Source organism: Rhinolophus ferrumequinum, chromosome 18 (assembly GCF_004115265.2).
Source record: "Rhinolophus ferrumequinum isolate MPI-CBG mRhiFer1 chromosome 18, mRhiFer1_v1.p, whole genome shotgun sequence".
In the NCBI taxonomy this organism is placed as follows: domain Eukaryota; kingdom Metazoa; phylum Chordata; class Mammalia; order Chiroptera; family Rhinolophidae; genus Rhinolophus; species Rhinolophus ferrumequinum.
The window spans coordinates 15,960,147-15,973,424 of record NC_046301.1 but is presented as its reverse complement, the minus strand read 5'-3'; the positions used below and the strand labels follow the sequence as shown (position 1 = coordinate 15,973,424).

The following is a 13,278-nucleotide window of genomic DNA, read 5'->3' as shown; positions in this document are numbered from 1 at the left end:
AGCCAGACATTTTCTAAGATCTTTACACAATTCCCTCATTCCCACAGTGATGAGAGATATTGTCCCAATTTCCTGACAAGGAATCTAAGGAAAAAAGAGCAGCCCACTGTCCTATGGTTAGGCTGGAGAAAGGCGGAACTCACACCCCAACCCTGAGTTACCCCTTCACCCACTGTGCTGCCTACAACACGGGCCCAGGTTCACTGGGAGGAGAGGGGAAGTTTCATAGTCTGTCCAGTGCTGAGATAAAATCCGCTGTAAATTGGATCATGGAGCGTGGGGTCTCCAGCCTCACCCATGATATATTGGCCCTACTGTTTCTCTTGGCTTTCAACCCGCTCGTGGTGGATGGTTGAGAAATGTTAATTGCGTGATATAGATTCACTTACTCATATGGGAATGAGTTAACTTGCTCCCTCCCTCCGGGTATTTATAGAATAGGTAGTTTAATTGAATTGAATGCCGATATTATAGTTGCACAAGTGCTACTGAGAAATAGTCTCAGAAATCAGACAAATGGAGATTTGTAAAACGTGTTTTATTGATGACAAAGCTGGATTGAAGAGTAAGGCTTCATTGTGGCCACAGCCAGACTCTCTGTGGCTTCTCCCTACATCTACACTTTGTACACCTCACCTAAGGGAAGGCGGGCTCTGCAGACATACATACATGTACACACACATATGCTGTACATACTGAGCAACACAGCTGCATGCACTGTACCTACTGCGTCCCTTCACTGGAACAAAGTGAGAGCTAGTTCTTCAGACCTGGCCCTACAGCAGATGACCTCTGACCCCCTTGTGATTGCCACCCCAGAGGCAGGAGGTGAGCACAACACCTCTCCCCATCCTCAGACAGGGGGATCCAAAAAGAAAGAGGGGGAAAGGCTGAGTTTCTCACGCTCAGTCCTTCCAACTCCACCAAGCACAGAAGGGACTGCGTGGCCCTGCGGGCAGAGCAGACATGGGGAGAAACGGGCTGCGGCTACTGCCCAGTGCTTTTAAAAGGGTGAAAGTTCCTATCATATAGTTCACGGCTGGAACTCCAGAAGGGAGGGAGAAGGAAGACACCCTCAAATGCTAGACACTGTCTGCAATCTCGAATGCTCGGAGCTCCTGGTAGCTTCTTCGGCGATGAGTTCTTCCTTATGTAACAGGGACACAGAGCTGCTGCACGTGGGGCAGAGGTTCCTGAAGGATGTATGTTCTTTAGTTTCCTCACCTGTAAAACAACAGTCTTGGGAAGATGCCATCAATGATCCCTTTTAGCTCTAACAACCTGTGACACCTTTCCAGGTCCTCATTCCACACTGCAGCTATTGGTGCCAGTTTGTCCTGCCGCAGAGATCTGGCCAGCTCCCCTTTCACACCCAGATGTTCACCCCACTCATATCGTGCCCCTTGCAATCAGACCTAAGTGGGAGTGAGCAAGGACAGTGGAGCCGCAGCCAGAGCAGGAAAGCTGCATGCTCCTCAGCCTGAAGCTGTGTGCTAAGTGGGGGCAGGAGCGGGTGTCTCCTCAGTGACCCAAGCACTCTGGGAACCATGGCCCCTACACGTTTACACACAGGCTGAGACAGTAGAGCTTGTCTCTTGAGCTCAGACAGCTTGCATAGCAGGAAGAGGCAGCTTTGTTTTTCTACAGACACTTCTCAGAGCGACTGAAACAGCAGCTGGATAAATATAGAAGGATGACGCATTAACTCTGAGTGGATGTGCATGCATGAGCGTGTACGCACAAACAAGCCTGCAAGCTGTAGACTGCCACGTGGCCCTCAGCCTCCAGGAATTAACACTGAGGTTCCCAGAGCCAGAAAATCTGAACAGAATGTGGTGTCATCAGAGAAGCCTGGCAGGAGAGCGAGATGAGGCTGTGAGTGCAGTCACACCCTGGGCTCCTTGGAGCTTTCTCAGAGGTCGCCCTCTGGTCGGCCCTGGCTATATATAGCCCTGCTTACTGCAGGGCACATGCGATCTTTCTGAATGAAATACCAGAAATCCTTCCAGGCTCTGTGAAAGCATCAGCTAAGTGGCATTTGAAAGTCCTAGAAAAGGAGTAGGGGAAACAGAGCAGGTGTTTTGCTCATTGTGAACGCAAACGCTGATTTGGAAGGTTTCAAGGTAGGGAACATGCGCCAAGCTCAGTACTGCCAATTTTTAATTACCAGCACAATTAGCAGCCTGGCTGAACAACAAGCCTATTTTGTCAAGGTCTGTTTAAGAACCAGCAAATTGCAGCAATAGCACCAGACAGAGTGATCATATCCCACTCTCTAAAATCAATGCTCTGCTGACGCAGTCCTGGGCTTGTAGTAATCCCCTGCCACCAGCAAATATCAGACACCTTCTTCTTGACCCTGCCTAAATTGGCATAAGGTCAGGGACCATGTCTCTATAAGGCCACCTGCCCTGAGGTCGATCAATCCTGATTAAGTGAACTATATTATATTAAGTCAATGTGGTACACATCAATAGTAACTTCCTGGGATAAAAAAACAGTCTTCTTTCCTCTTATTAGCGTCCCTAGTCATGACTGTCATTTGAAATAGTTTTGAACTATTTAACGGAAAGGCATATAACCCCAAACGGTTACCAAGTAGCATCTCCTTGGGGACAGGATGTCTGTGGGAGACCCAGTGTCAGGTATCCAGCAGGCCTTGGATGCTTTGGCATGGGTCCCCTTGGTTTAATGTGTTACTCCGATCAGGCCTAAGAGACTCAGACAGGTCTAGAATTCTCCTTTGGGGTTTGCGAGCTCCCTGAAGATCAAGAGGGGCCCCGAAACAACAGCAGAGGGCTTTGCCTCTGGGATTGAGTCAGAGAAGCAGAAACTGTGGGCTTTGATCAGCTCCTGCTCAGCTTTCACTGAGCCTGCAGCACCTTCATTCCTGAGTCAGACAGGTGGTTGCTGCTTCTTCTCCAGAGCTAACCTTAGGCATTATGGTGGAAGGAATCTCAGACTCCTCAAGAGAGACCAGGCAGCTCCCCACCTACGCCACAATTCTGATGTCAGCCACTTGACAGTAGGACAGGCAGTGGACTGAGTAGTGTTAATTGCAGTCACTACGAAAATCGTGCCTCCAAATATTGCCTTACTTGATGCCTAATTCCATTATAAATCAATTTACAAGAGACAGGCTTTGCTTTTCTTTGAGAGTCATCTGCGAATACGATACAAGGAAATGGCGACCATTCCCCACCCTTCCTCTCCTGATACCTACAATGTACAAACATTTCTTAGGTTTCCTTACCGACTAGCTTCCAGTTAGGTTAGGCCACGGGGAGGCCCTAGCAGGAAGCCAGAGGGCAGGGGAAGGGGAGGAGGGGGCGTATTTCCACCCCTCTCAGTCTCGTGACATCTCTTACTGTGCCCGTGTTGTCTCTGTGGTCCCAGCCCTGCCAGGCAGCTCAGCCATGGCGTCGGTGTCCTCCCAGGGTCCAGGCTCTTGTCCCGTAGTGTCTCCTGCTCTAGCTGTTATGAATCTCTGCCTCCGCGTCTCCTGTTGGTGCTTCAGCGCTTCCGACCTCTTTGTAGTGAGTTCCTCTAAGAATTCTCCTTAGTGAACTACCTGACTTAGGCTCTGTTCCTTATCTCCACCCTGACTTATTCAGGTTAGCATATAAACATATCGTAAGAGAGATGAATGATTTTTTCCCCCTGCAAGACCTACCCTAGCAAGGAAGTTCTAGAGAGTTCAAGAAAAAAGGACTCAAGGGGAAGAAAAGGTGAGGAATTTTCCCCCTGGTCTTGTCTACCCTACAAAAGACCCCTCTGACTCTAGTGTGGTGTGGGAAAGCCATAGCCCCGCAGCTACCTGCTGCCATCCTGACTTGTGCCTCTCAGGCTTTATACCAGCTGAAATCTTTGTTGGCACCCATGATGCACAAGCTCCCGACTGCAGACTTGCACGTATCACTTGCCTCCCCTGGAACAGCAGCTCTCCTGCTCACCTCTCTGTCTAGATGACTCTTCCTCCTTTGCCCTCCTGCTTAGAGCCTGAAATCTGAGTGCTCTGTACTGTCACATGTCTGTCCTTCAGCAAGTGATAGATGCAACCTGAGCTTTCATGCTCTTGCTCTCTTCTGTTTCTTTTTGCCAGAGAGCCTATAGTTTTCATTACATGTGCTTTCCTATTTGACCAACAGAAGTTTCGAGTCGATAGAGGTGTGAGACCATGTCCACTATTTCTTTTGCCGCCTGTTCCTACCCTTCCCTCAGCTCCAGCCCCCACCCCTGCTATTATAACATTTAGCATTGCTCTAGTGTGTTCAACAAATATTGATATGCTGCCTAAACAAATTCCCTCAGCTAAGAAGATAGGCTTATATCTGTTTGTCAGGACAGCATGCTTTCTGTGGGAGCAAGGCTGGTCTGACACACTTCAGATCTGTTCTGGGTGTAAAAGACCCTCCCCAGGAGAACGCGGTCTCCAGGCGTGAGGTTTGCTCAGTCATTATTTTTATGTCTCCTTGGGCCTTGTGTGTTTAAACTACATTCGCAATGCAGTTGTTTGTCTTCCAGCCCAAACCTCCTGAAGGGGGTTCTTGCTGATGGCATCTGTGGCAGAGACAAGCTCATGCCTGAAGAGATAAATTATTTATGGTGAATGGTGCCCTAATGGATTGTGTGATCAATAATGCTTATAATAGTACAGCGAGGACAGAGCACAGAAGGGTAGAACGCGTGTCTACATCATTCTGAGAAGACGGGGCCCACCAGATGCAAGAACACAAAAGGGTTACTCTTGACACCAACCTCAAAATGATTCCGGGTGAGGAGGAAAGTACAGCATTTTTTTTTTTTAACTTAAAGGGACAGATCAGCTTTTATTCATGGAGAAATGCCAAAATGCTCCCAATATTATTCATTTACCGAAGACCAACCCTACTGCTCTAATCTATCCAAGAGTGCCCTATGTTTCTGAGTTTTCCCAGAAGCTCTGCAGGGAACACACTGAATTTCTCCCTGTGTGTTGGTATATGACGGGCCTGCAAGTAATGAAGACATTAGTATCTGTTGCTTAGAGTGCTAATTGTTTCACTGTAACACTTAGCTCCAGTTCCTAGGCAACCTCCAATCTCTCAACAGGCCTCTGTGCAGACATATGATCCCAAGTTTAAACTTTCTCAGGACTCTGCTCTCTTTTGCCTGCTGGAAAGCTCCACTGGGATCTCCAACTGGAATTTCAAATTCAACACATCCAGAATCAGGGGTGTTATCTCCATAACTTTCCCCTACCTCTTACCTGCAGCCTCATTGCCCTTTCCCTCCAACACACACACACACACACACACACACACACACACACACACACACACACAGAAAAATCCCCGTTTTCCCTCTTTTTCTACTGTCATCCAACATCCTGTGGTTTGCCATGCTGCAGTGCCATACTCTTCCCTTACAAAGCCCAGCTCACATGTCACCGCCTTTCTTAGACTTCCTCTCCGCCATGGAACTTGGGTTTTCTCACAGCACTCATCAGCATAGCTGATGTTATGGGTTTGGTACAGGTGTCATTTTACAAACTACGCAATTAGTTCCTTTCAGGGATGGGCCATGTCTTAATCATCTTTGAATGTCCCAAAGAGACTAATACAACACTATGGTAGACTGACAATTAGAATTTGTTGAATAAATGATGGAATGAATAGGTCTACAAGCAGGCTGTGGACGTGGCACAGGCAATGTTTTTCTTTATCGAATATACTCCTAATGTGTGCTGCAGAGAAGAGTGGGAAGGGATTACGCCCCATCAGAGAAATTCTAGGTGAAAGGTCTCCAGATTGTTTTACTGGACCAAGTTTCCCCTTTCCTGATTCTCCTAGGTATTTCACAAAGACAGTAAGAGCTCCTGGTATTATTCCCATAGCTCTGAATTCAGGAACTCAGGAGGCAATCCAATAGAAAGAAGAGAGGAATCTGGGCTCTTCTGGGCTGGTTTGGGTGTGGATAAAGTATACTACACATTCCCAAAGCTCCAGAAGTTTCTAAAGGAAAGAAACAGCTCGTCATCACAACCACAAGCCCTGAAAAGTACGGAGAGTCACCAGTCAGCCAGTGGCTTCTCTAGTCATTCATGTGCTCTAATAACCCAGCAAGGTTGGTGGCAGGGCCACAGGACTTGAGGTCTCACTCCCACGCACACACAGGCTTTGTTTCAGCTTTCCGAATCCATGGGGTGATCTTGGTAGACAAGGCGTAGAGGACAAAGTTATTTCTCCCTAAAATTTGTACAAGTACCAAGCCAGTGGTTGGACATTCAGTAAATGGTCATTTCTTTTCTGCCAAGGTCTTCAACGGGTGCAATCCAAAATGCATTCCTGGTGTAACTTTCAAGATAAGGGCTCTTTGCCTAATCTCTAAGGAAAGGTCTAGGAAGCGGCAGGAGTGGATTTGCAGGCACTTTCCTAGTCTAGGTTTCAGTACCCACATCACAGTGAGTTCCAACATGGGTGGCAAACTCTCCCCCTGTCACTAGGCATTGTTGCATTGAGAACTTTAATTTTGTGTTTTCTCACTTAGGTGCAATTAAGTTTTCAAACATAAAATTGAGCTAATGTCATCTTTGAGCATTTCATTCACTTTTTTCTTATAAAGGAAACCGCCCTTGAATATATTTGGCTGTGTGATTGCAGTCAAATAAGGACACATTTAAATGTTCTACTGGGTAACCGCGTCTGCAATCTACTTTCATTACTGACTTCCAACATAGATGGGAACACCTACCTGGATAACGTCTCTAGATATTCACTTGGGTCTCTTGTGAATGACATAAGCATCACTTAGCTGATTTATTTCCCCTGCTAATCTTAGCAGATCCCCTGATTGTCATTGAGGACTATCCATTCTGGAGACACTGTTAGGATGACTTCAGAGCTAGAAATAGTATCTGGCTTATTTTTAGTGCATTTGACATATGAATGGGAAAATGAAAGCCTTTGGATAGGCAACTAACTCTTCATGGTCTGACATTGGTTCAGTGCCATGCCAAACATCAAATTTACTAGTCTTTCAATTCCTTCTATTCTTTAAAGACAAGAAACCCAAAGCAGTGTATCTCTTCAATACTTTTTGGCAACAAGATTCTCCTTTCCTGTATAACTTATCCCCTGGTCCATAGTAGTCTTCAAAATACATTATTGATGAGTATATGAAAAAAATGGAAAAAAAATGAAATGATGAAGACCCCACTGACCCTCTGCGGGCAGGAAATGCAATGCCCATGTCTCATAGTTCTGTAATCTAAAAAAATAGCTGATCTAAACCACTTACTTGAGAAATCAAAAGCATGTTCTGTGTGCTTTTAGCAATTAGGCTTCTTTTTAGAAATATAAATCCTCAGAAAAAGAGTGATTATGTCATTCCCTGCAGGTTGACAGTGTATGGGAAAGTGTGTGCTTGTGTGTGTGTGTGTGTGTGTGTGTGTGTGTGTGTGTAAATTCAACTATAACTGTAACTTCACAACTGAGACCCAGGCTCTCATTTGATTTTCTAAGCTAGGCAGGATTGGGCAAAGATCTTACCAGAAGAAAGATCTCAGGACTCCAAACTTCGACCAGCAGAAAATGGTGACAGAGTTCTAGGAGGCACAGAGAGAGAGTCTCTCTGAAACCAACATCTGGCACAACTGCCATCTCTGAGGAAATCTGTGATAACAGCTTGATCCTCTCTGATAATTAAAAGAGTTATGAGACTGTAGGTAGGACTAAAGAGTTGGTTGGTTTGAATATTTGTGAAGCCTATGTGTATAGAAATGTCAGAGGGAAGATACTTTCGAATTTTATACACTCCACCCCCCACCCCTGAATCCACAGAGATGAACGGAAGATGGATTAATTTTTAGCTGGAAGGCCCTAGGAAGGAAAATTCAATACCTTCCTATCTTAGAACTTACTAGAAGTGAAAAGAAAAGAACAACAGGGTTCTTTCTACTGTACATCCCTGACCAGATACATTCCTCCTCATCTATAGTTTCACCTACGCCCCCATCTGAAAAGCCCAGATTAGTTCTCCATCATTCTCCGTCCCCAATGTCACTCTTGGGTGACAACTGCCTTTCTCCCTGGACCATAACAGAAGTATCGTTGCTGCTTTTCTGTGATCTTGGCTTATTGTACTAATGTCCCTTCCTCAGGCCTCAGCTTTTTGAGGCATGTGTAATGGAAGAAGATGTCTGCCTAAACCAACCAGCTCCTTAAGCTTGAGCCATTGATAAAAATGTCAGCACCATTAAGGAGGTGCCAGCCCTCTGCCCTGAGGTGGTGGCTTGTTCCAGAAGAAGGCTGCCTTGCCTGTACACACGAGCTGTTCGAGGACAGGAAGTGAAGGCTATTTCATCTGAAAACACCAAGTGAATCCATTTCCTTAAAGCCATTTAGACGCTAAAGAGCAAAAGCAGAATTCCCACTAGCACTGTTGACATTTTCTGCCTCAAAACGATTCCCTTTCAATCAACAAAGTAAGTGCTTTACAGGGGCCTGGACGTGGTTTGAACAGCACGAGAGAGACCAAAATACCTTCCATTAGAGCCCTCCCGGCACAGACAGTCCTCCATCCACACGCTCAGCACGTCTTTGTTCCTCGCCCAGCCCATATACCCATCAGAGCTACCCGGCTTTCTCTCCAGCGCTGCTCTGAGCCTCTGCCAACATCCAGTGGTGAAGCTGGCATTCATTAGTGCTGATACTCAAGTGCTACGCTTTCGGAGCTGGGCCTGGGCGCTGTGAGCACCTGGAGGAGGAGCCCGGCTCTCACTGCTATTGCCTCTGCTTTCTAAAGAAACCGGTATGGTGCCAGCGAGTATGCAGATACAGGCTGTGCCTATCCATCCTCCCAAGGAGAGCACACTGAGATGAGGAAGGAGGGGGCAGGAGGAAGGAAGGGAAGTCAGACGGGAGGATCGTGTCTCTCTGACATTCCAGCGCTCTTTGTGTCTGAAACAACTCTGGGTCTTTGTTAAAAGCTTTAGTCACTGGGTGCTTTATGCCGTCAGAAAACGTTGCTCACAAATACGGCAGTGAAGCTGTGATGTGCTCACCAAATGCGTTGCCTTTTTCTCCTGGACCCACTGCTAGATGACATTTCCCAGCCTCTTCAATTAGATGGAGCCATGTGACTGAGTTCTGGACAGTGAAAGATGACAAGAAGTGATGTGCCTCCAAGGCAGGTCCATAAACGACCCTACATGCTCTCTCGCCCCCGTGAGTGGGCTCAGTGTCACCCAGGGTGGCCGGGGGAGCCGTACATTAATGGCAGAGGCGAGGTCCCCAGATGACCATGAGGAGCAACGGACGGTGAAGTGAGTGAAAAATAACCTTCGTTGTGTTAAGGCATGGAGACTCTGGGGTTGTTGTAGCAGCTGGCTTTACTTAGCCTGACTAATACAACCATCTCCTCCCACACAAGTCCCAATACAGTGTGGTTGCTACTCTCTCTCTCTTTTTTTTTTTTTTTAAGTAGAAATAGTCTCCAACCTTGTAGATCTAAAAAAGGCAAATGACATTACAGTTCTAAGGGGGGCAGGGGTGTTCAAATCCTTTAGCCTTAGAATTCACTTGTTTCCAATACTGCTCAAAGTAAGTAAATTCCATGGCAAAGCTTTGATATTTTTTGTTTAATCATGCATTTGAGCTATAGTAATATTTGTTGATATAGAGTATGACCAGTATGCCATTTAGCTTCCAACTTTAAGAAATTACTGGTAGCTGAAGAGTCCTAATTCCTTGAAAGGGAAAAATGAAAAAAGAAAAAAAATCTTTGGGGGCCATTATGAACTGACTTCTTTTTTTCTTATAAATTCATATGACTCCTGAGTTGGTATTTAGCATTACCTTTATGTGTGTAAGTTTCTTGCAGATGAGGCCTATGCTTTACAATACTTTATAACTCTCACAATGGCTAGCACAGTATTTTACAGTTTGATGGATAATTTAAAATCAAATCAATCTTTGTCCACCCTTTTCTTGAATCTCTTGGATCATCCCGCTATTCAGTCATTTTGCATTTGTGGCCTCAAGGAAAGGATAACCCCAGAAATTAGAAAAAAGAGGAGTGACTGGCTAGCCTTGGGAGGAAGGGAGGTGGAAGAAAGCCCCCAGAACTCAGAGGCTGGTGGGTCCATAAGAAACATTCCTGCACCCCCTTTCAGGTCAGCTGGGTGCTGGATTGGGGAGGAAAGGCAGATGCCCTCCTTACTCGCCTTGGTTGGCCCTGCCGAGAGATGGAAGGGGCGCGCATCCAGATTCCCAGCTAGAGCCCAGGAAGCAACACGATCCCACAAAATAATGCTGTTTTTCTCATGCCCCAACATGGTGTGGGCGTCATGTGAGCGGCCAAGGAATGGGGGGAGATTGTGGACAGCCTCTGGGAGCTTTCCGAGGCTCAGACTGTGTGGCAGAAACAGTTAATATCTATATGGCCAGGAAGTCCTGGAAGTAGGTGAGGGAGAGCTGGATGTGTCTCGTGGTCAGGAACAAGGGTGAGTCAGCAGCCACCTGGGGCACCAATAACTGAAGACCAGATGGCACGGTGGCCACCTCGGGGGAGGCCAGCATGGATGGCGAATGATCCTGAGGACCAGATGTCCCTTCCCAATACCTGGCACCGTGTAAGCCTCCAAAATGTAGGTGCAACCCGCGGAAAGGTGGGAGGGGCGAAGTTAAATTAATCGAAATTAAATTTCTGCAACCCCAGAGGAATGAAGGCTTAAAAAGGAAAAAGACAAAGAGGTATATTTCAGATGTACCTGAATATGTGGAAAGGAAGTGATACGTCTTATATGCGATGCAAGAAACAGGGGTTTTATTGACTTTAAATAAAAGGCAATAGTATGTAAATAAAATTTCAGGAACAATGAAAACCCCTCTTTCTCCTCCTTTCTGTGCTACTGTGTGAATTTCCACCATTGTAATGCTTTTTTCCCCATGATTTAAGATTTTCCTCTTAAAATACACATGCTATTGAGGGATGTTAACCTTATTAGTCACTTATTCCTTAAAGTGAACCAGTTTGTCCTTTGCTTTTCTGACAGCAGGGTACAAGCCAGGAATGTTTCCTAGATAAGAGGAGGAGGGAGAACCAGAGTGAGGGATGGAGAGAAAGGAGGGCGTGGGAGGACAGCAGAGAAGGAATGAATCAAGGGACAAAATAATGCGAAAGAGAGGAGAGGGGTACCTCTGCACACAAGCTTTGCCTACCTGGTAGTTTGGGGTAAGAGCATCAGCCGTGAGGACAGAGCCAGCTCCGTGGTCTCCACAGCTCCCCTGCTTCTCCTCACGGTGTCTGCACGTTGTGTGTTTCATCTCTAAGTGCTGCGTCGTCGTCACAACGGCGGCTCCTGACAGCAGCGGCCATGTACCGTCACCACACCTCCTTCCCTCTGTGCGTCCACAGAACCTGACAAACTTGGGGATTCATTAAGCCCAACAGGACCCCGTGCAAGGCAGGTGCCCATTAAATCAATTAAGCACCGATAAACAGTTCTTCAGTACAGAGGTGGTGATCCTGACAGGCAGCAAAGAGGATTCAGAAAAGTCCCAGGGCTTGGGGAGCAGTGGCTTTTTCTCGAGGAGTTAAATCAGCCTTTTGCACCATCGATGAGGCTGCAGCAGAGACAGCATATAAAGCAGGTGTTTGCTGTGACATGAATCTGAAAAGTTAAGCCGGGGAGAAACAGGTAAACGAAAGCAAATATAAGACCTAAGTCCCACAGCTAGGCCAGTGACAGGGAGAGAGCCACAGAAAGACATTATTAAGAAGGAAGAAAAACAATGCTCAGTCCTTTGTGTGCAAGGATAGTGAATTATTGGGGTTTTCTTTTCATCATGACCTTGTGATATGGAGCAGCCTCCCTTCAGACAGTCAGGGCTGACATAAGTTACATGCTCAGATCAATAGACATTTCATAGGATGGCGAGGAACTGTTCTCAGATGCACAGCAGGCGACCTGCATTCCACCCACCATGTCACCTGCTTTGCCTGGAGATTGGGACGTGGAAATGGGTCAGCGTCCTTCTGCAGCGTCGGCGAGAGAGGCTTTTCCACTGCACTTCGGGGATGAGCCAGTCTCTGGGTTATTTTCCACTAACCCAAGCACGTGGCCATTCATTAAATCTGGAAATAAATCCTGCACGAGGCCCCAGGGGAACTGTATTTGTTTTGCATGGTTCTAATTCAGTACATCCAGCTAGAAAAGACAGTCACTCCACCCTTTCCAGTTCTGAGAAAATAAATTGTTGCTTATTTTCAGCCTTTTTGCCTTAAGAGATTGTCCATTGCTGGTTTGGGAGCTCTGAACAGTATTTCTCAAAAAGAACATGCTTATTAAACCCATTTTGGATTTGATCCTGGTGACTATGGATGCCAGTGGGGGTTGTGAAGACCACTGCCCCCCCCAGCCCTCCACCCCGCCCCGTGATGGGCCTGCCATAGTCAGATACTGATTCACACCAAGGCAGGTGGAACTCCTGAGTTTGCAAAATGTACACCGAGCAGTGAGTCTGAAATTTTCATTGTATAAGAATCACCTGGGGAGCTTGTTAAAAATCCATATTCCTGGGCCTGGATCCCAAAGATGCTGATTAAATAGGTCTGTGGCGGGGAGCCAGGAATGTGCATCTTATAAGCACCTCAGGTGATTTTCCTGCAGGTGGTCTTGTGCGCGCACTTTGAGCCAAGCCCAGCCAGCGGGCTGCATGACATGAGGACAGAGCAGTGTCTCCCCCTCCTGGGTGTCCCCTTCTCTCCCCACTGTTCATGCTGACTCTCAGCCCTTGCCCTGAGGACCCTTCCTGCCTGGATTTATTCCGTTACTCCATTGCCAGATCCCACTTGGCCAGCCTGCCTCTGACCACTGACTCCTTCTGGAGAGCGTGTGTCTGTGTGGCTTCAACCCCGGTGTGGCAGTATGTGGCAGATGTCATATTCACATGGGGTGGTTGTGTGCGGTGATAGTTAGGGCTTTTGTAATTTTTATTTTGCCATGGTCCAGGCCACCAAGATTACTTTGTCCTAGTACTTTACCCTTTACCTGCCAACCGAAGGTACCAGATTTCTATAAGCTCCTACAAGCTCCCACCCAGTGTAAACCTAAAGGGGAGGGATTGTCATTATTTCATTATAAGCATTTTCTTCAAGAAGGAAGGAAATATACTACTAAAATCTCCCAATTATCTGCACTAATGAAGAAAGCCATGATACAGATAATCCAATTATTTTTTTACTTTGAAATTAATTGCACAGTTTCTTGACAGCAGATATGCTTCCTAACTGTGC

At 46.6% G+C, this 13,278-nt stretch overlaps 1 protein-coding gene across 1 annotated transcript in view; it reads right to left on the bottom strand.

Annotated features, from left to right (window-relative positions):
- The window catches only part of SCOC (short coiled-coil protein), a 63,935-nt gene extending 52,330 nt beyond the window's left edge, over nt 1-11,605 (bottom strand). The window contains exon 1 of the mRNA XM_033134549.1: nt 11,202-11,605. The gene's annotated coding sequence lies outside the window, so the exon portion shown is untranslated. The remainder of the gene's footprint in view (nt 1-11,201) is intronic.
- Nucleotides 11,606-13,278: the final 1,673 nt, after the last annotated feature.